This window comes from Clupea harengus, chromosome 11, assembly GCF_900700415.2.
Source record: "Clupea harengus chromosome 11, Ch_v2.0.2, whole genome shotgun sequence".
NCBI classification, from domain to species: domain Eukaryota; kingdom Metazoa; phylum Chordata; class Actinopteri; order Clupeiformes; family Clupeidae; genus Clupea; species Clupea harengus.
In genome coordinates, this window is record NC_045162.1 from 17011058 (window position 1) to 17034623 (window position 23566).

Genomic DNA, 23566 nt, shown 5'->3' on the forward strand with positions numbered 1-23566 from the left:
TTGCCCCAACACTTCCTGTTGCTGTTAGTGTTGAGCTGAGTAAATATCAATAGTCTTTATTCATTGAGAACCAAAGTTTCCACTGCAGTTACCTGTGACCCCCACTCGATGGACAGGGAGCTTTACATGTGTAAATGGATGAAGTTTATAGGATTCATTTTAGCAGTGGGGTGAGGTGCCAGTGATTCTTGCTTTTGAGGTTCAGAGTTCACGTTAGATTATGTATAGGCAGGTTTTTTTTATCACACAGATACAATCTTAAAACATTTTTCAACACCAATTTACTTCCCCTATGAAGTGTAGTTTTTCTGGAATTTCTTAGCTGTTTAACTCCCAATCCTATGTTAAACAACAATAAAGGATCGTAATCCCCAGAAAAAATAAAAAACAGAATGGTGGTGATGTCATTAGACATAAGAAAGACTTGAAGCCACTCCTTCCTGCAGCAAGATAAATAAACTGCAAACAATAAACTGACCATACTTACTCCAAAAAGGCTCTGTTGTGATGTCTTGAAAGGCAGAACAATACAAAATATGTAATATGATAGACTGATAAAGAGAAGGAAATAAAGAAGGTAAGAAGCTTCTGAAATGTCCCTGCTAAAGATTAGTCAAATTACCAACCTACAATTTTCATCCATTTCTGTCTGTAAGAGCCCAGATGGCTGTCTGTGTGTGTGTGCATGTCAGTGTGTGTGTGGGTGTGTGTGTGTGCAGGTCAGTGTGTATATCTGTGCGCGATTGCCAGGAGGGAAAAGCAAGTGAAAATGTACTGAGAGGTTTGTTGCAGGAACTATATGTTCTTTACTTAAACATAAATAACTGCTCACATCATGGTAAACCAAACCGTTTGAATGTTTAAAGACATATTCATGAACAGCAGTACAGGTGAAACCAAAAGAAAGAAGTTAGCTCTTGTTGTGCTACTAGTGGCTTGGACGTCCGCTGATAGGTCTGATTCACAATCTTACAACACGAGAAATAAAGCAGTTAGCAAATGACAAAAACACAAAACATCAGATCACTTTTAAAATTATGCAAAGGAAAAGGATTTCATGTACAACTATTTGTTTTGGTAGCAGAGCACAATGTCAATAAATATGTCGGCGATAACCAGTTAAAATGAAAACATATTTACAAACAAACAATAAATAAATAAACAGCATTGACATATGCATATTTTTACATCTTGATAAATAGTACGTATGCAGCAGATTGACCCCTAAGTCAACCCCAATATGGTCCTATCACACGTGGCCAGAGCACATTATAATTGACTTTAGCTTGGTGGCAGAGAGCGATGCCCAATGATCTACTGGATGACTAACGAGCAACAGTGACAGAGGGGCAACAAAGGGGTATCTCCACTGCGTCTGTGAGACAAAGGGGCATCTCCACTGCGTCTCTGAGACAAAGGGGTATCTCCACTGTGCTTCTGAGACAAAGGGGTATATCCACTGAGCTGGTGAGGCTGCCAGAGACTGTCAGTGGCTAAAGTTATGATCATGTCACACTGCACACACTTGAATTACAATAAAGTAGGAGAGAATTTCAGCTTGGAGTTGCTTGTCTTCTTGAACAGAAATAGATTTTGGTTGAAACATATGAGGCGGTCTCTGCTATCTACGTTAGCAGACTTAAATTTTTTCCTGACCTTGAATGGGGTTAAGGAGGACACAGAAACAATGGCTACTTCAGCACTCGGCCGAGTCAGTCAGCATGTGTGAGTTGAGATCAGAGAAAGTGAGATCCCCTTAACTAGAGTCCACATTTGCACAGTGATGTGATGGCACACGTTTCCTGTTCAATGAAATGAAGCTTGAAAACAAACATTTCAGGGGTGAAATTAAAAACGTTAATTGGCTACACGTCTGATAGCATGTTATGGGTAGCAGACAGTCAAAGAACAACAGGTCACAAAGAGAGGAATCGAACAGTCCAGAGGTATTTTTCTTAAAAGATGAACGCAGGTTGGCGAAGATACACACATTCAGAAAGACTGAGAGATCAGAAGCGGTTCTCCTGTTCCTAGAAGAAGCCGCTGGTTACCGGTGGGGATAGAGGGCAGGTAGCCATCTTGTCTCAGTGGTGTGAGAACAGGAGCCTGGAATACACAAGGGTCACAGTGAGGGAGGGAAGATGTCAGCAGAGAACACAACACCTCTCTGAACACACACACACACACCACTAGGGACACATTCTGAAACACACAAAGACACCCACACACACACACACACGCACATGCACATACACGCAAACACACGCAAACACACACACACAAAGACACACAAACATACGCACACAAAGAGAGACACGCAGACGCACACACACACCACACACACACACACATGCACTTGCATTGTGATCAATACAGAAGCCTACACTAAATAAATCCTGACTGAGCTCCCCCTTCTGAATCCGCTATTCAAGTGCAAACACAACTCAACTCTCCAGAGAGGCAGAGCATTCATGCACTCCTCCCCACACAAACGCGCCCTCGCTCAGCTCCAAATGGGTTTTGTGCTCAGGCACGACTGCAGACCTTACACTCTCACACGTCTGACTGTGCACGTCCCAGTTCCAAACAGCACATGTGAACGAGGCCTCATGCCGATCCAGGGACGACAGAAAATGGCACTCAGACACTTCAGGCTGCTGCCAATCTGAACAATTTACTGAACAGCTGGTGGGCTACATCTTTACCTTCTGCACCCGTCTTGGACTTGGACTTAGAGCACTATTAATTGGCTTGAAAGCAAGTAATACGAGTTATTTAATTCCAAGTCTATGGCGAGATTTGGAGGCATAATTTATGATCGTTTGGTCAGAGTTCAAACTTTAATTAAGTCCCGTGGTCAGAAGTGAAGAAGTTTTAAAACAGGAGTGTGCCATTAATCAACAGCGCTACTGGTTACGTAAAGGGCAAAGCTCATCTCTTCTATCTCCAATCATCTCTCAGAGGTCAGGGTTTGTCTTTGGTGGGAGTACAGGCTCACCACTGCGCACGGGCAGCAGGGTAGTCAGACTGGGAAACAGGTTGGACTGTGTGGTGTGCAGTGGCAAAGGTTCTGTGAGTTGAGACTGGCTGGGGACGTAGAAAAAGCCTGTGGGCAAAACACTTCCTACTGGCCAGGGAGCTTGCCCTCCTTTTTCACTGGACCAGTGCTAAGTTCTTCTGTGCTAGCCCTTTGCACTGTTGGTGGGGTTACATTCAGTTCCTCTGGAGACACTTTGGGAAACCCAATTAGTTTTACTCAGTGCTTATGATAACTATGATAAACTCAGTGTTTATGATAACAGTTGTAGCTGAGATGATTAATGGGCGGTTGGCAATGGTGTGGAAAATAATTTGAAAGACCTTTTTGTATAGCGTCTGTGAACCAGTAAAACAACAGTCATCGTCAGAGAGAGTAATCATCTAGTGTCATGCATGCCATTGTTTGGGACTCGATAAATAGCCATTTGATGGTCCAAAAGAGCACAGTAGAGAGTATCTTCCCTTTGGGGATTTCCTAGTTTCCCTGTCGTCTTAATCTCGTTTTTGGATTCAGTCCAAGCACAAAGGTGTGGGGCCACTGGCCCGTTTACAATGCCAACAGTGTGTGCAAACACACAGCTATGCCAGACCTAGAGGTGGTTGTCAGTAGGTGGTGGTGAGGACACAGGTAGCTCCCTATCCTTGCCCCTCAGGGCACATCCTGCTCGGGCACCATGACTTGGCCTCGTCTGGACACGCTGAACTGATCAACCAGGAGCGAGCAGCTGCGTGCCGACACATAACCTCCCGGGGAATCACACGACAAGAGGGGTTCACACATGAGAGAATAACTAAAGCCTCTTTAGTTGCCCTCGTAAAACAATCCATCTTTAGCCTCATGAATCTTTACTTGCCTCAAAGGATTTCTGCCTAATATAATCCATGCCTGCTGCCTACCACCCAAACACACACACACACGCACACGCACGCACACGCACACACACACACACACACACACACACACACACACACACACACACACACACACACACACACACACACACACACACACACACACACAGCCTCTGTCATTGCTAAAATAAAGCTATCTCTGAGCACGAGCAGAAGCCCAGCAGACATTGTTGTGGAACAGGCACAAATAAAGGGCTTAGTGTGTCAGCGGACACATGCGGCCCAATAAATAGCTTGACCAGCGCGTTCTCTGCCCATGTGAGGTGCGGTGAAGCGTTCAGTTCCCATCACGCCATCATGAAGTCCTCTCATCCCTCACAGCCTCATGCAAGTTTTTTTTTTTCCCTCCATCCCCCTTTCCCCGCCTCCAGTCCAGCGACACGGGCTCGATCTCTCCTCCATTTCTTCAGTCTGATTGAGTCCGGCAGGCTGTTTTTGGTGAATGCGTGCTGCGGCCTCTCGGCCTGCTCCCGAGCCCAGGACTCAGGACTCAGTAATAACCTGGGTCTCCCTGCATCAGCAGACTCCCGGGGGACTTGCAGCTCACGTCACTGGGAGCCAATCAACCCTCCAGCACCAACAAACTACTCCCACCAAACCCAAAGCCAGAGAGAGAGAGAGAGGGAGAGCAAAAGTTATACGCTGTCACTGAGTTAGAATGAGAGGAAGGGTGAGGGCGAGAGAAAGAGACAGAGATAGAAAGTCATAGTTAGAAAAAGAGAGAGAGGGAGAGAAAGAGACAGAGATAGAAAGTCATAGAGTTAGAAAAAGAGAGAGAGGGAGAGAAAGAGAGAGAGAGATAGAAAGTCACATAGTTAGAAAAAGCAATACGATGTCACGGAGTTAGAATGAGAGGAAGGGCGAGAGACGAGAGACGAGAGAGAGAGAGACAGAGACAGAGAGCAATTGCATGGGTGCTGAGAGCCTTGACTCGTATGAGGTGTATTTATGCCACAGACACCTTTTCCCTCAGCCCTGAAGGGAGATCTGTGAAAGAATAAGACTGACCTCTGACCAGAGGGGTGTGTGGGAGTGTGTGTGTGTGTGAGTGAGATAAAGAGAGCTTGTATTTGTGTGTGTATGGGTGTGTGTGAGTGAGCGAGAGAGAGAGAGAGAGAGAGAGAGACTGTGTGTGTACAGGAGACAGAGAGAGTAGGGGACAGTGAGAGTTCAAGGTCCATTTGAGGTCAGTAGCGGTGAGGGCAGTGCTGGGGCCGACAGGGCTGAGATGACGGCCTCCATCTCTAATGAATGATACAGCACATCCACTCATTAGGAATTATGAAATATTTAACAACACTGAACATGGCTGTCTGGGCTCCCGCCTTACAGCAACGCCAGGGGTTTACTTTTGTATGTCTGTCCCACCTCATCAGCTGGCACACTCTCACACACAGAGAGAGAGAGAGAGAGAGAGAGAGAGAGAGAGAGAGAGAGACACTCACACACACACTCACACACATGTTTCTCAGGCATCTAAGCTTCTCTCAGTTTACAGGTAGCATTATACTCTCAGTAGGTAGTAGCATACTTCTCTCAGTTCACAGGTAGCATTATACTCTCAGTAGGTAGTAGCATACTTCTCTCAGGTCTTCCATCCATTCTTCGTATTTGTGGTCCTTCTTTTAGCCTGAGGCTCTCAGCCTACGCTTGTTAAATCTACTTGTACCCACTTCCTGCTCTCCCCAAAAGAAACATTCTAATTTCATTTAATAAACCCTCCCATGTGGACTGATGTACTCTAAGTGGGCGACCGAGGTGTCAGACGAGCAGAGTGCATCTACTTAAGGATGTCCAAAGCAGATGGAGTCACTGATGCGAGGAGGCACTGAGTTACACAACGGTGGGATAGGGAGAGGAGAGGAGGCCTTAATGGAGCAGAGGGGAGCGAGCGAGGGAGTGAGAGAGAGAGAGAGGGAGGTGATTAGAACAGTAGGAGGAGCTAAGTAAGGGACAGTGGGAGGAGAGGAGGGAGGTGGGGAGGAGGAGAGGTTATTAAAGGCCAAAGGGGCAGCAACAATAGTGGTGGGATGAGCGAGTAGGCAGGCAGCAGGCAGCAGGCAGCAGGCAGTGAGTGGGCATGAGGTTGAACAGGAGCTGGTAGGAGAGGGAGAGGAGAGGAGACTGAGCAGCGAGTCAGCAGCCAGGATTGAGTGGAATGCTGGGGGATGCTGAGACAGATGCAGAGAGGCTCTCTGTACTGTCAGAGCGCTGTCGTCATCAGGTGAATCAGATGAATGTGAAAAACTGTGGGTGTGTTCGAAAACTCTTAAAATGCTGTCTTAAAGAAGAGAAGGAAGGACTGTTCGAAATCTGTTATTTTGTCTCTTCCGGTTTTATTAGATACCTTGAAATCGTCCGCGTGATGGTCATTTTTCAAGGTAGCATCGATGCAGCCTTGATGCTGCCTATTACCCAGAAATCTGTGCGCCAGCTCCCTCCGGCAACTGCAAATTGTAAACAAAGATGGCGGACCAAACTCCGCTGACGGCCGTGTTTTGTATGTAAATGTACATCTTTCGGTGTTTTCTTGCTTAGATTTTTCAAAAGTTACCGAGAAATAGACACTGTACTATCCGATAACACCGTTATTGTAACCAGAAATAATGGTTGATGTGATTTGCGAGGCGTCAGTCAGCCAACTTTCTAACATTAGCACATTAGCCTACGTTAGATAACCTAATGTTCTTTCAGCGTACCAACGTCACACGTTATCATACACGCTGTCTTAAAAGACCGTTTCGAAAACAGCGTTTTTTTTAGATACCTTCACCCGTAAAAATATCTCGCGTCAGACACCTGTCTTGAGGAGACATCAAGGTAGTAAGACAGCTATCTTACTTTTAAGAGTTTTCGAACACAGCCTGTGTCTGGAGGCACAGACATGGTATACACACACATGTTATACACACACATGTTATACAATATACATGGACCACTTCATTTGGTAGGATCAAACTGAGAATAATAGAGAATAAATGGTTGAGGTCAGGGGTTGGGGTCGATTAAGGTGATGTTCAGTGAACAATTAGAAAGACTGAACTTGAATTTCACCATTCCTAAAGTCTCTGAATGTGGAGTATCCAAATACTATATCTTATTTGGGGTTCATCTGTATATCACACTTCAGTTGATAGTATAGTGACACAGTAACTATAACTGAATAGATGAAACAGTTCATGTGGAAGACAAATACGATGTGACCTATATATTGAGGCAGCTGAATCCTGCAACAGCAGTAGGCCTAGTTCATCATCACGCAGAAGATAAAGGGAAGTATGTGAAAAGACAGAGTGAGTCAGGGGGCGGAAGGAAGACAAGAACGCAAGAGGGATGGAGATGGAGAGAGAGTGAAAGCGAGAGTGAAAGAGAGAGAGAGAGAGAGAGAGACATGAAGGCATGTCAGTTGGATAGCGATGGGGAAAGTATGGAGGGTGACAGGAGGACATGACTGAAAATGATGCCGACGCTGGCTGACAAAACAATCTTGTTCCGTCAGATCCAGTCTTCCCAACGGAGGGGCTCCCGGCCGGCGGGGATGAGAAGAGAGAATAAGAAAAGACAGAGGGGAAGAGAAAGAGAGAAATAAGGATGAAATGAAGTGATAAAACAGGGAGGGTGGGAAAGATGGGAGGGCAGGCACACCTGCTTTCGAGTTGGCAGGGATTAGACGACATGCTGCTTGTGTGTGTGTGTGTGTGTGTGTGTGTGTGTGTGTGAGTGAGTGTGTGTGTGTGTGTTTGAGGGGTGGGGCTGTTGTCCTTGCTGTCTACCTCCACATCAAAGTCCTGCTGCTGAGCAAAGCCACAGGAAACGAAAACATCTCTCTTCAAATCAGATACCACATTACATTACACTACACCTCACTGTGACAACACACACACACACACACACACACACACACACACACACACACACACACACACACACACACACACACACACACACACACACACATACAAGCAAACAACAAAGACACACCATAAACACATAAATTCCCTCTGCAGTGTACTTGAAAATGGAGGGGGGCACTAAAGAGCTTTTAACCTCAATTTACACCTCACAACAAATAGGAGCAGAGGAGGGGCTCATCACTACACACACACACACACACACGCACGCACACACACACGCACACACACGCACGCACGCACGCGCACGCACGCACGCACGCACATACACGCTCGCACGTACGCACACACACACACACACACGCACACACAAACACACACACACATATGTGCGCGCACACACACACACGCATGCACGCACACCCACACACATGCACATATGTGCGCGCGCACACACACACACACACACACACTGAAAGAGAGAGACAGGGAGAATCGAATGGTCATTCAGTTATTCATTGCAGGATGCACTCTCTATGGACCAGACAAGCACTCTAAATATAGCAACTGGACATAATGAATGTTATTAGACTTCCAGAGCTATATCTATTCAGATCAAGCTCAATGCATTCAGCTAGTTAACAAAAAACTGGCATTGCCTACATTCAAGTGCCATCATATGCACTGTTTAAGGCCAAAACAGAGCTCAGGCGTAATGGCCATAAGTCAGTGTTTGTAAATGAGATCATATCTATAGTAACTTCATGTCACAGCACATATGTGAAGCACTGACATCAATTTCAACCCAGCACAGGGAAGGGCAGAGACGGACGGGCTATAGGGAAGAGATAGGGATGGACCGGCTATAGGGGTGAACTCTCTCCAGAAGAGAAGGGCACGCACGCATGCACACACACTCACTCTCACACCCATGCACGCACGCACACACACACACACACACACACACACACACACACACACACACACACACACACACACACTCCTGCACATGCACACACACACATTCACTCTCACACTCACACACCAATGCACTGTATGTGTGCATACATAAAACTAGCCCTAACAGAAAGCCAGGATCTGACTGCATTTGTATTCATCATTGTTAACAGATGGTTTGAATGATTGTTTCTAATTGCCTGTTAAATAGTCTTTCAACATCCATGCTGGGAACTTCGTCTCTAAAACTCTAAACACAGACTGAAGAAAAAGCTCTACATGTGAGACACATAACTATGCCTGTATCAGGCACACAGGCCTTGGGCACTAACCCCCTTTGAAGTGAAATGATGCTGTCCGTGTGTCTCCTGGGTCTCCAATTGGAATAATATGTTTACTTGCCTGATTTGATAGGGAAAGATAATTCCAACCCAATCTGGTGGAATTACAGGTGATTTCATCAGCACGACGATAGCCTCCTGCAGGCGGCAGTATGGCTGGGGCGATGAGAGTCATTGGTTCCAAAATGCTAATGCCTCATGAACCGGTGTTGACGTAATGGACTTCCACACAGTCACAGTCCACACACTTTTAGGGACTGATGGGGGAGGAGATGGTCTTTACTCACACACACACACACAACCGGAAGAAACAAGTGCGCGCACACACACACACACACACACACTCACACACACTCACACACACACACACACACACACACAAGAGAAAGAGAGAGAGTGCACACACATACCACCCCCCAACATACTCACCCACACACTCACACCACACACACAATTACACACACACTGGTAGGGCCTGTTAGCGGAGAAGATGGCTGCTGCTCAGGCTGCTGTAATGTCACTTTCAGCTTCCAGAGGCGAAATGTTGTGAATCCGGCACACTAAGGAGACCAATCAGCTTTAGGTAATCTCAGCCCTTACTGAAGACTGCTGGCAGCGCATCCCGGGAGACACACAGATAGTGTCTGTGCGTGTGTGTGTGTGTGTGCATGCTTGTGTCTGTCTCACTAAAAAGTAACACAGAGAAATAAGCAGAATGAAACGTCAATGTCTACAGCTTCACCTACAGAGATGATATTTTGGTCAGGATATTCCATATACAGTATATATCAAATATAATATATGTATTTATATATATATATTTTGAAAGGCATCCCACCAACAGATTACTGGAGCACCTCTGTCTCTCTGCAACCCCCCCCCCCCCCCCCATCCCTGGAAGGAACAGTAATCCCTGACAGCAAACTTCTGGGGAAAGCTGACTGCACCAGAAAAAAAGATAAATAAAGGATTTTCATTTTTCGCTCCATAATAGGCAAAAAAATGCTCAGCACTTATCTTTAATAGAGTCTCCAAATCCATATCAAGATCATTACTGCAATCGCCTCAGACAGAGGGGAAAAGAGAGTTTTTGAGACTCATTCTCTTGCTGTTACATGCCTTTTGTTCATCAGCTTACAGGTTAGCTCAATTTGGTAATTCTATTATTTGAAAAATATGAAAAAAAAGAATGAATACAAAAATTGTTGAGCGCTTAAGGGTTCTATATAACTGCTTATAACCTTTGCAAATAAGAGAAACTATTCATATCAAATCATGAAAACAGCTGAAGCCTTGATGCATCGTCGCCACTTTAAGTCCAAATCAGTTGTATGCTTACATTCACTTCAGCTCTTTCACAAGCAGAACAACTTCTTCCACTTCCATGAAGCAGAGAGTGAGAGAGAGAGAGAAAGAGAGAGAGAGAGAGAGAGTGTGTGAGAGTGAGAAAGTGTGACAGAGAGAAAGTGACTAATGTCTTGCATTAAGTTTGTTGTTTATTTTCGCCCGGAAGCACTGAAATAACCCTATTAAATCACGTAGTCCTCCTGTCATTAATCTCAATGGCCCTGACTAGTTCCTCAAAGCTAATGGAGTTTAGAATTTGCATGAGACGAGTTTACCCACAAAGCCTCAGTTAAGAGGATTGCGCTTCAGACAGAGAGCTTATTGTCACCCTAGCTCACAGATGTGGATTAACCACACTAGGTCTGGAGAACAGCCCCCCCCCCCCATCCCCACCACCACCACATTCATACACACACACACACCACATACACTCACACAACCCACTAACTCCTCGCCGGAGCCCTGAAGTTGGGCTCTCAGCCGCAGTGGTTTGCAGTGGCAGGTCCAGAGAACGGTAAGGAAATGACCATGCTAATGAAGGATGAGTTCAGCCTGTTTTACCTCATTCTTCTCTCCACTGGGCCCCCTGCACAAGCCTCTCGCTAGCGCCGCCTTATTAAACTGGCCCCTCGTCCGCTGCATGACTTGCGTGGCATTGTCAGTGGCGGAGCTCGGACGGCTGCTGCCGCAACCTCGTGCGGTTTTATAATAGCATTAATGCAAAGCACTGTGGCGGAGCTGGTTCTGTTACTGCTGTGTCACACACAGATTCAGAGGCACGGTCCGGGAAAAAAAAAAAAGTCTATTTTTCAGAACGTCATTAATTTACAACAGTTGCAGAATCACACAAATGCAGACGTTTGTCAATACTTCAGTGCACTTGAACTACGCAACCAACTGTATTTAAGAGAGGCTTTTGTCAAAAGCTTTCCAAAGTCAGCCCTCTGATGAGTGTGTGTGTGTGTGTGTGTGTGTGTGTGTGTGTTTCCCCCTTCTTTTTCGATTTTCTCCTCTCATCCCAGCAATGCCTCATCATCACAGGATTGCGGCTCGGTGTTGTCAAGTTGGCTTTTCGAATCATTTGAATAAGCCTCTTTCTGAGGGAGCCAGTCTGCACTGTTTCACTGGAACTAAATCAGCTTTTCCTGCTAAATATAAAATGTTGCCTGTGCCTTAATTCTTTAATATTTATCAGTGAAAAAAAGGTGTCGGAAGTATGGCTTCATCCCTGTGAAGAATTCAAAGTGGAAGCGGAGGCAATACACACAAGTTCTGACACTGGTATTTGATGTGCTCCCCCGCCCCCCTCCTTCTGCATACCCTCGAAAAAAAGTTTTGACTTATCTGTAACATTAAGCTCAACGTGTTCTTGGATCATATGTGGTGGTAGATTCATTTGCTGCCAAACGTGTGTTTATAATCCCCACCAAATATCCCAGTTTGCACTCGTCTATTGTCTCTGTTGTTCATCCATTCCACTCAAATTTAAAACACAAATCTACTACGCTCTCCGGGGAACGGGAAGGAAAACTGAACACCTGACATAAATAGAACAACACAGCTGTCTGATCTGTATCCTGCGTTGCCAGGTTTGCAACAAACCTGCCAAAACCCTGGGGAACCCCATTTGGCTTTTAAGATGAAACGCAACACAAATTCTTGAGCTTCAAACATGGCAACACTAACCCCTTTCACTCCAAACCTCTCTCTCCCTCTTACTATCTCCTCCTCTCTCTCTCTCTCTCTCTCTCTCTCTCACGTTTTTGCTTTCGAGTGATTCCCTTCAGATGTGCTTTTAAAACCAGGAGTAAGTGTTTTCACAAACACATCATCTGCTCTTCATCATGGCTCCGTCTGCCTCCACCTTTCTCATTGAGAGCAAGGGAATCTGCTGCTGTGCAGTCATGCCTGATCTCGCCTCGAAGTCTCTCTGAACCCCCTTCTTGCCCTCCCACCTCAGGCCAGACCCTTCAATAAGAGCACATTAACTCTGCCTCTATCGCATCGCACACTGAATTAATGTACATTATTCTCTCTGCTTAGCAAGGCAGTCTGCTCTGACCTGACCCGATCTTCCACCCATGCTTACATAACCTCAATCATCTCAAGCGAGCCCCAACAGCGAGAGCTAACAGACATAGCAGAAGCAAAGGCCAACATCTACACAGTTATCTGTGGTATCTCCAGCCCACTTCTCATGAACACTCCAAGGCTTTGTGCGGTGGAGCACTCGTACGCTGCATCATTTTGCATACATTTTTATATTTTTAATAAGGTCAGCACCTCTCTACTTTCATCTCTCTCTCTATTTCTCAATTCAATTCAATTCAATTCAATTCAATTCAATTCATCTCTTCAATTCTAAACAGTTTCCTTACCATTTCAGCGAAACAGTGCAGTAATGTAAAGGCTCCGTCACACCATGACGTTCTTGTCAACGTTCTATGAAGTTAGAGGAAACGTTGGAAATCGTCCATGGTCGCTGGTATAGCACCAGAAGAGCGTTGTGTAAAAGCTGGTGAACGCTGTAATCGTCAGTAATCGTCGGTGATCGGCGGAGAACTCTGGTCCGAAAATAAATTTTTGAACATGCACAAAAGTTCTCATGGAGACCAGCGTTCTTCAACGTTTAATTTAAACGCTGGAGAACTTTAGTGGAACGTTTTATTAACTTTGCACGCGTTTGGCTATTGTAGTCAGTCGTTGGGTAGGGTAGACTGAGTACAGTTGATGCACCCGAAATAACTTATGTGCGCAGCAATCCTGAGACGTGATTTTTAGTTTGGACATGCCTACTAACGTCCTCTTTGATCCCGGGAAATTTGAGCACCTAACCCATCTCTCATACAAAGATATCGGCGAAAGTTTTTTCACCAAGGCAAGATCTTGATTTTATCATGATTCATGTCCCTTCTACAATTAATATGTTATTAACCATACGTGATCAACAAACGCAACTTACATCATTGCAAACGTTATTCTGTGCACTATAAATCTACATATTCCATGCTATCATGTCATGCAAGGTCATTGCATAATCTAGCGAAAAGCGTAGTGGAGGGTATATATGCTTGCTTGAGCCCAGCATGAAGTAGATGTACTGAACTTGAACATAGCTGAGCACTGTTATAGCTGGTGCTGTTCCATGGCAGATGGATATGATATGAAGACTCTTGTGACATGGACAATGTGTGTGGATGTGTTGATGTTTTCTAATAATAAACATTGAGAAACACAAATTCAGTGTCAAATTTAAATCATTTATTTTAATAACATAAAACCCCAGGAATAACGCCCGTTAATTCGTAAATCACAGTAATAATAACAGTAAATCTTCGTCCGAAGACATTGCTAGTGAAAGAGGCTTTGTATTCTTCTTACTTTCAGCAGGATTTATCATCTTCTTACTTGCAGCAGCGCTAGTAGCAGACACGTCAGCACACGTTTGTTGCGCACAAGTGACACGTCACAAGTCGCGGTTACATGCTCCTCATGCGTGAGTCCCACGTTAGTAGTCATGCATCAGTCCTACGCTATTCTTTCGTTAAGTCACACGCCAGATGTGTCCACCTCGCCCTAGAACGCTCGAAATTGAACGATTAGAAAGTTCAGAGAACGTTGACCAGAACGTTATGGTGTGACGGGGCCTTAAGAGGGACAGTATGCCATGAAAACAGTAAAAAAACAAACAGGCAAAGAAAACAATTCAAAAGCAGGAAAATATCAACATCACCCAAAATGAATCTACTTCATATCAACGAGCATCAGGTAATACATCACCAATGTGCCTCTCTGTCAGTCTGTCTCTTTCTCTGTCATTCTCATGTCTCCTTCCTTTGGATGTTCTCTTTCTCTCTGTCTTTCAGGGTTAGACGAGGCCTGGACCGACCACTGCAGCATTGGTAATGAGTGTGTGTTTAAATGAAGTCGTCACATCCTCACTCATCGGGGCAGGTTTGGGGCAGGATAAGGCCCTTGGCCCTCGTTTCCGTTGCCGGGCGCAAGCGGCAGTGAACGCCCCTTTCATAATTGCCTTCGGAAGCAATAACAAACACAGCTGTTCTACCCGACTGCGTCTGAGAAGAAAGAACTCTCCCGAGGAGAACAAATGCTCCGGAGGACAGCAGAAAAAGTTTCATGCTTTTTCCACATCCAGCAGTAGAGGGAAACAAAACAGAAAGATACACACGGGCCCAGAATTATTCATTTTGTTTGTTGTTTGTTGTTGCTGTTTTTTGCCCTTGTTCCCAGGGCAGGGTAGAATCAGCAGTGAGAGGGGAAGTGAAAAGAGTGTTTGGACTAAAAGCAGGAGGGATGTGGTTTGGAGGCAGGTTGAGTTTGACATGAGGTTCTGAATAGGGCTCAGGCCCCTAGTGCAGGGGGCCGATAATGCACCAGCCGCGGCCTGGCCGCTGATAAGGCCAAGGCACACAGGCAGAGCGAGGCAGGCAGGGCCCAGTTTGGGCCATTTGGCACCGCTGTTGCATCTTGGCTCTGTGCCTGTGGCCTGGGCTCAGAGGTGTGTGTAGGGGGGCAGAGGTACAGCAGTGTTTGTGTGTGTGAGTGTGGGTGAGACAGAGAGAGAGAAACAGAGAGAGAGAGAGAGAGAGAGAGAGAGAGAGAGAGAGAAATACATTTGGTTTAAATGGACTATATTTAATATTGCAGGTAAGGATAAGGATATGGTTTGGATTAGTAGACCATTGCTTCACAAACAGCAGAAAGATAGACTTACTTGACAACTACTGTGGATGTGTTTGACACAGTGCTGCTTCTGTAAATGGGAAACAAAGTAGCTCAGACCGAACCAAACACTATTTCAGGTGGCTTCCTCAGAAGCACAGAGGGTAAGGGTGTAATCAGTAATGGCTCATGGCCAGAGAAATAAGTGGGGCTATCAGGTAGAACTGAACACAAGTTTTATACGAACTGTACACACAAATGTGTTACTTGATAGAACACTGTGTTCTTGCTGAATTCTACATTTGTCACGGCCCACTGGGTTGAGCCCTTGTCTCCTTCTTTCTGTGTGTGTTCCCCTGCAGGTGTGCTGGTAGTGTGGTAGGGGGCAGTCTGTCCAATTAGGGACACCGTCGCACAGGTCTACCTACGCTTTAAATCTCTGCTGTTCCTTCTCTCCTGGCAACGGGTGCCTGTCTTGGAACGCCTCTTCATGTCTCCACATTTTTCGGAACTTTCTGGCAAGCCTTGGTGGCTTGCATTGGCTTTTTCATTGTGATGGTTAAATAAACAACAACTGATACTACTCTACTCCGCGTTTTCCCTGGTTTTCCTGTTGCGCTCATGCAGTGGGCATAACACATTGGATGTCAGTCAAATGATGATTGGCAGGTGGTAATACAAATTAATGTAGGCTGTTCCAGTGTCAAAAGCTGTTTTGTAAGGCATATTATCAAACGCTAATTGTTGTTTTTGTTCTCTTCATGTGCTTATTTTTATCCACCTTTTTTTGTTGTGGTTCAAGTCAAGGGCACCCGCACAATTTCAACTCATTGTAGGCTACACACAAGCAGTAAGCTAAAGTTACATTAGCCCATCAGTTACACATTGGAAACTAGCACTGCTAACATGATAGAAAATTTAGCATGCAAACACTTTCATTACACTGAGCAGCGTGTCCCTCCCGCTAATCAATCTAATGTTAGAATGAATTAACGTTACATAAATACCGATAGCAGCGATGTTTGTCCAGCATCTTATCAATACTTCAGTACTGACCAGTCAGGAAACAGTACCAACCATCCCTACCAAGCCTTTTAGATGCCCTTATAATTACCTCCAATGCCATGGTGAAAGCCAGTAGGGAAATGGGGACTTCAGCCAGTATACCAATCTCTAAATCCTGCCTGGATGTGGTGTAGTTTCTTGTATTGAAGCCCAACTGAAATCCTCAAAAGATGCTTTGACACTAAAATCTCCTCAAGGACCTGAAAGTAACAGAATGCCTTCCACAACAGACTGAGTGGCACTGATCCAAAGGCATTAGCGAGATCCAGAAATACCACACGGAGGTCTCTGCCTTCTGACCTTGCTGCCTGAATTTGATGCCAAATCATGCTGCTATGTTACAAACATCCAGAAAGTCCTGGGACTTTTTGCCCAGAAAATACCTATCAAACTATAAGCCTTCAAATAGAGGACCAACCTCCTTGTTACCACACTAAAGAATATCCATCCTTCCACATTAAGAAGACTGATCCAAAATTATGATTGGCTTATGATTATGGCGTTCTCCTTCTGAATTAAAATACCACCTGTCTGATGCCACATCCTCTGCATTGTTTTTTTTTCTCCCATACATTAACCATAACCTTCCCACAGATACTTCAAAACATCAGGCGCTCTTTTATAGACACGATAAGCTACCCCATTAGGACCAGAAGCCGATGCAGCCTTTGCACAACGCACAACCTCTTGCACCTCTTTCCACCTGGGTGGGCCATCGTCTATTGGTGATCTCTTCAACTGGAGCCATGTCAGTATGTACCTGTTGAAACTACTCCTCCAGTTCCTAAATTAAATTAAATACTAAATTGATTATTGTTTTAATTGAATATGAAACTACTGCACTCTAAACAAATCAACCATCAGTTTCAGTCATTAAATACACTGCGCCAGCAGTTACATTTTCAACACAGTTTGTAAGAAGCCTCCCCATCCTCCGATCTACACACGGCCACTGATGATAATGAGAAGATCTCTAGTGCAAGTCCGAAGTGGCTGGAGTGTCAGAGCCGCGCTAACTTTAGTGTCTGTGTACTGTTGCCTGTAGCTGGCAGATGGCTTCTCTCTATGTGCACTGTTTTCTCTCAAATGAAATATTAATTACACGGATTGAGTTAAGAAACACGGTTGTTGTATTTGATGCATGTTGTGGTTTGATGGTACATGCCACACGCCATGACTGGCACGGTGATAGTGTGGACTCATATTATTATTGTAGGTCAACCATTGTGTTGCCTTGGGCCTAGCATAATGTTAACAGCAAGATGGGCACATTTATTTCTGCCCAAATGGCCGTCTATTAGGGCTTCCGTTTAAATAAATGTCTAAAATCCTGTTTTGTTGGCTTTGTCATTATGGGATATTGAGTGTAGATTCTTATTACCTAAAAACGCCTCTAATGTTTCTAACATCTATATTTGCTTTGAAGTGCCTTAGTCGCTCATCTCTTTGTGTTTTAAAGACACTTGCAAAGTCCTTAAATTCTTACATCAACCAAAACAAAAAGTTTGTTGGCTGTGCTTATTTCTGATGGCCTCTGATAAGCCATTTCCCTCAGCTTTTACTACGCTTCACTTATAAGTTTGAAAAAGGTGGCAAGTTGAAGGATGGTTACAAACCAACTGTAAGGCTGGATATAATTTGTTTCCATTATAGAAGCATTTATATAATTAAGCCACAAAACTACAATACCATTATCAGGCAAGCCTCTTGAAACAGATTTTGGTCATGACGGAACTGGGCCACTTTAGAAGGCCAATCTATCTCTGCGTAAAACAGTAAGTTCCACTGACATGGGTCTTTGTGCACTGGACACCTGCTGCCTGTGTGCCTGCTGAAGAGTAATCAGCCTTTATCGCCCTCAGTCAATCCGCTTCACTCCTCACCGACACTAATGCCCCACATCCATCATTGCAATCTAATCGAGGCCAGAGGAGAAGATCCACCAGCAGAAAAACGCAGCCAGTGAGAGAAGAACGAGATTGATGGTGAATATTTATTAAATCATTACACACACGCACACACACACACACACACACACACACACACACACACACACACACACACACACACACACACACACACACACACACACACACACACACACAGACACACCCCACAGACACACATACACTCACTGCTGCAACAAATGGGTCTAACCCTAAAAAGGCACATTCACACAGTGTAAAAGTAACTATCTTAGTGTCACTCTAATAGTGGGAAGTGGTACCCTCAGTGAAAAGAGACCTGGTGAAGATACCAGCGCGCTTGCTTCTACTGTGACATCACGCTGTGGCATTCCGAGGTTCCTTATTTGAGCTTCCCAAGCTGTAAGCGATTCCCTGGGTCTGCAAAGGGACTTCAGCCTAGCAATGTGTTTTCCTTTACAGTTTTTCTCAATTGCTAACACACATTTTTTGAAAGCATGCCTCGTTTCCTCAAAACTCTAAACACAAATCCCAAAACCACTCACACAAAATGCAAAACCCTTTATACATCCTGCAAAAGGCAACTTTGCTTTCAAAACAGTGTTATGTCACCTCAAAAGGGTACTTTGTTTTCTAATGACAAACACAGCCCATTATATGAGTAGACATTCTAAGCATCGATTGAACACTGATGTGCTCAATGGAAAACACTACTATGAAATGGGAAAACACCAGTATGAAGGCCTTATCAGGAACATTATGTTACTACAGTATACGCTTACTCCTGTAGTAAAATATAACTGTATAATGTTTTTACGCAAATATAAAACAACACACAAATATACAGTAACAACTAAAATATTTCTTTATTTTTTCCAAAAGTGCTGTAGCCTATACATCACAGCAAACACAAATGAATGTGTAAATGATTTGCACAGAACAAACAATAGGATATAGGCCAGTACAGTCAAAAAAAAAAAGAAAGAAAAATGTAAAATAAAAAAGGACAAAAAACTACTGCATCCTGTTCTAGCTCAAGACAATATTGACAATGTGCTATCAGAAATAGACCTACACAGTGTTGTGAATGTTGTTGCATTTTGTGTGAGTGGTTTAGGGATTTGTGTTTAGAGTTTTGAGAAAACGAGGCATGCTTCATGTGTGTAAGCAATCGAGAAAAACTGTAACATTGGATTGGATTGCAATACAGTAGAGTAATGTGTCAGTGCTGATAGGACGCAATCAGTTGTGGAAATGTATATGACTTGCACATAGTCATAGCATAACTGTTTGACTGTCGGAGTTTCTGACAAAAGGCACCCTGTACACCTGCTTTATTCTCAAGGTGTTCCGCCTTAGAACACAGTCCACTGTGGCTAGGCTCACTGTATTGATGTTTAGGAATTAGTCTTGGTCATCAATGGTTGCACTTTGTATTTGTTTACGTAATTTTACAGATACAGTACAATGGAAAATACAAGAATACTATGCTCCTGATAAGGCATTCAAACTAGTGTTTTCCTGTCATAGTAGTGTTTCTTACCTATTCCCTCTTCTGAATGTCCAGAGAATGGATGCAACTGAGAAGCGGCTTATATTTGGTTGAACCCTCTGGCCAGCCTCCTGCATGGTCAAACCATGGTTGACCACAGGGTTGACCACAGTGGCCCGAATCTCATCAGAGATAATGGCTCTCCTTCTTGCTCTTTCTCTTCATCCTCTTCCTCCTCCTCCTCTTACTCTCACTCCTCTGCCTTTCTGATCACCTCTCACTTCAATGTTGCCATCAATTGTTCTCCAAACCAGGAGCTAACCTGTGGCCATCATATTGCTAAAGCTTTGATTTCAAATTGCACAACAGCCTTGGAAATGGAAGTTTTGCCAATTGAATAGCAGTGTGTTCTGTCTGAACACAAGGAGGTTTTGGCATTGATGAAGTGTGCAAAGTAGAGAGGATGGTGTTTAGTGTTTTGAAGAAAGTGTGGTTAACAATTGAAATTTGTGTCTAAAGCAGATAATTGTGTGTTGTGAGTTGAAGAAAGTGCGGTTAACAATTGAAATCTGTGTCTAAAACACATAATTGTGCTTATAGTTTAGCAGAATTGGTTTAGGGAGTTGGCACATGAGTTACAGGTTGTGGTCATTGTGCCATAAGTTCCAGTTTTTGAATGTAATCAATCGAGAAAAACTGTAAGATCTTACCCTTTGTGTCGTCAAAAATCTTTCACCTCCTGCTTTGACACACGCAGCGACACTCAAATGCGCTGCTTACAAAGTCAAAGTGGGCTTTGGACAATAATCACCTCAAACACATGATGAAATCCACATGTAGTGAATATAAAAATACTCACGACTTTGAAAGCCACGCACAAGTTTCAAAGGGTACATTGATGAAGAGAACAGCATGTGCACGGCTCTCAATCTCTCAGCGACAGTCGCTATACGATAACAACAGACGTTATGCAATCCATAGCAAACACTAATCAATCTGTATTTCAGTCACTGAAAAAATCCACAAGGATTAAGCATTAAAGACTGTCAAATTAATCAGATTCTCAGTTTGTGAAGGTAACACTTCAATTGCTGTTGTTCTGGATGGTTGTTGTTGCACTTCGGTTCTAATGTGGTTGTGTCTTTGCCCTGTCCTGATAGACAATGGTTGTGGTTCCCTAACGCCCCTCCCCAACACAAACCACAGAAGGACATAACATCTACATAATAAGATTGAGAGACACTCTGAGATGCAGAGATAATTTAATTCTAGTTGACATGCTTTGTAAATTATTACAAGTGGTGTCACTGAGGAGATCCTTCTGCAAACATGATAGCTGCAGAAAAACTGTGTTGGATAATATTAACGTCTGGAAAACATGGGTCTGGGAGAAACTTTGACCAAAAATGAGCTTCAGCCATCTGAATAGAGTCTCACCCAAACTAGCAAACAAGATGTCTATTGCTGTGTATCATCTGCTCGTATCAGACAAATGAGTTGGCATGAGACCCATGGCACCTCCTACAGGTTCATTTCTGAAAGACTTTCTTTCTTAACGGCTTAGCTCAGAGTTGACACTACTGTAAGCACACATATATGGCACACACACACACACACACACACACACACACACACACACACACACACACACACACACACACACACACACACACACACTCTTGCAGACTCACCCTAAAATGACTCTGTAAACAAGATGTGGGGGTGGCTGTAGAAACATAATTCTGCAACATTAGTGTTATTTAGTGGCCCATAACTGCCTGCCTATTGATCTGAGAGGCAAAGCAGCTCCAGTCATTTCTGTCAGTGTCACTCTCATTAAACTGATGGATGACAGTCTGCACTCAGCACACTCCCCACCTTTCTCTGCCTTTCCCTCCCTCTCTCATCTCATCCCTCTCTCTCTCACTCTCTTTACTCTAATATCAGCTCTCAATCACTCCCCTCCTCTGGGAGGCTTATTTTGATTATTGTCAGCTTTAAGAGCATCTTGGCAAGGATGGTAGAGCATCTTTCTCTTTCCATCTGTCTCTCACTTGTTCTCTCCATTCTCTACCTGTCCCCCTCATTTCCCTCCTTAGTCTCTTTGTTTTATCTATCGCTTTTTCTTCCCCTTCTTACATCACTCTACTTCATTCCTCTCTCTCTGCCCCCCACCCCCACTGTCTCTTTTCTCTCTCTCTGAATCCCCACCCACACCATCTCTCTCTCTCTCTCTCCTCTCTCTCTCTCTCTCTCTCTATTTCTCTCCTCCTGTATTGGTCTGCTCCCTGTCATTAGCTGCCCACTGCAGGTTGCAGTCCTAAGAGCAGCGCATGCAGACATACAAACAAAACAATCGCCATAGCGAGCACATCAGCAGAACTGTATTTGGCGCTGTTTACACCGAGGCTAAGCCCTTCTTTCCCGCTCTAACCACTGACGTTTTCTTCTCGTCTTCTTTTCCTTTTTCTCTCTTGTGGAGCTGCTTTTCTGAGCAGTGACTGGCAGGCTCTGGGCGGCTTAAGTCTACTTCTGCCGTGGAAGTTTTCCAGAAAGTTCCGCTAATCCCGCTGCCACTCTTCTTCGCCACCCACCCACTGCGTGTCTATCCTCCTCCACACACACGCAGGCACGCACACAGGCACGCACGCACGCACACACACGCAGGCACGCATACACACACACACACACACGCAGGCACGCACACACACACGCGAGCGCGCCAAAGGCTCCTTCACTGATATCACACCTCATCTGCAAGTATGATTTTGCGACGGAACCCTGCAGAGCAGTAATCCATGACCTCGGTGTATCAACCTAGGTGAGAAAACTGGCAATGTGCTGTGTGTGTTAACGTGCTGCAGACAAGAACATCAAGTGCAGTTGTGTGTGTGTGCTTGTGTTTGTGTGTGTGTGTGTGTGTGTGTGTGTGTGTGTGTGTGTGTGTTTGTGTGTGTTTGTGTGTGCGTGTGGGTACTGACAGATGGGTATCACTCTGAAGGAGGCAACGTACAGTGAAACGAGTTAATCTTCAGACCTATGGTGGTTACATATGGGAAAGAGAGTCACACTTGCACTAAGCAATGAAAGTCCCATTTGCCTTTTTTCATCCTTGGAGGTAGCAGGGCTGAGAGGGTTTTCTGTGTGTGCATTTGTATTTACCCAGGCCTCTGTGCATCTGGGGTACAGTAGCGTGGGTGGGGGGCATGGGGTGTGGCGTGGGTGTGTCATGAGTTAGTGTCCACGCCAGGGTCCTGTTAAGTTTTGATGCCACCACCTGCTCTACCTCTTTTACGACTGTCCCGTGGCAGAGGAGCTGTGATGCGTCTGGCTCACTCCCTGCCTCACTTTTCCTTGTTTCTTTCTGTTGTCAGAGAGAGCTATAAATGCACCCAGGGCTGGTTGTGGCGTCAGTTCATTTCCACCAAACACAACACAGCACAACACAACACAATGGAGACAGAGACGGAGTTACACAAGCAGGAACACATGGAGTGTGTCCAGGCCCTAAACCCACCACCGTGGACCAACCTTTGGTAGTATTGGTAATGTTGACGCATTTGTGGGTTAAGAGACTAACAGGCACGGCACATGGAAGCCATTTTGACTGACAGGTTCCCCCAACACAAGTAGCCTAGTGATCTAATCACTGTCTCACTGAGGCAAGGTTCAGAGAAGTTAAGCTCTCTGTTTCACCTCATTGGAACAATCAGCAGCAAGGAGCCACTTAATTAAAGATGGTATCACCTTTCACTTGCTCTTGGCAATTATATGCAGAGACGGCCTTTAAGACAGCATCGCAAAGAGAAAGATAGAGAAAAAGAGAGAGATAGAGAAAAGAGGGAGGGTGGGAGACAAAGAACAATACAGTTGTAGGAGGAAAGGTTTCACAGAAAAGCGAAGAGAAATTCAATAAAAATGGACAGCGAGTAGGAGAAGTGTAGTTAATATGCT

The 23566-nt window shown here is 44.6% G+C and overlaps 1 protein-coding gene across 1 annotated transcript in view; it reads right to left on the reverse strand.

The window, feature by feature from the left end:
• Positions 1 to 223: 223 nt before the first annotated feature.
• tsnare1 (T-SNARE Domain Containing 1) overlaps positions 224 to 23566 on the reverse strand; it is a 113841-nt gene continuing 90498 nt past the window's right edge. The window contains exon 12 of the mRNA XM_031575781.2: positions 224 to 2106. The gene's annotated coding sequence lies outside the window, so the exon portion shown is untranslated. The remainder of the gene's footprint in view (positions 2107 to 23566) is intronic.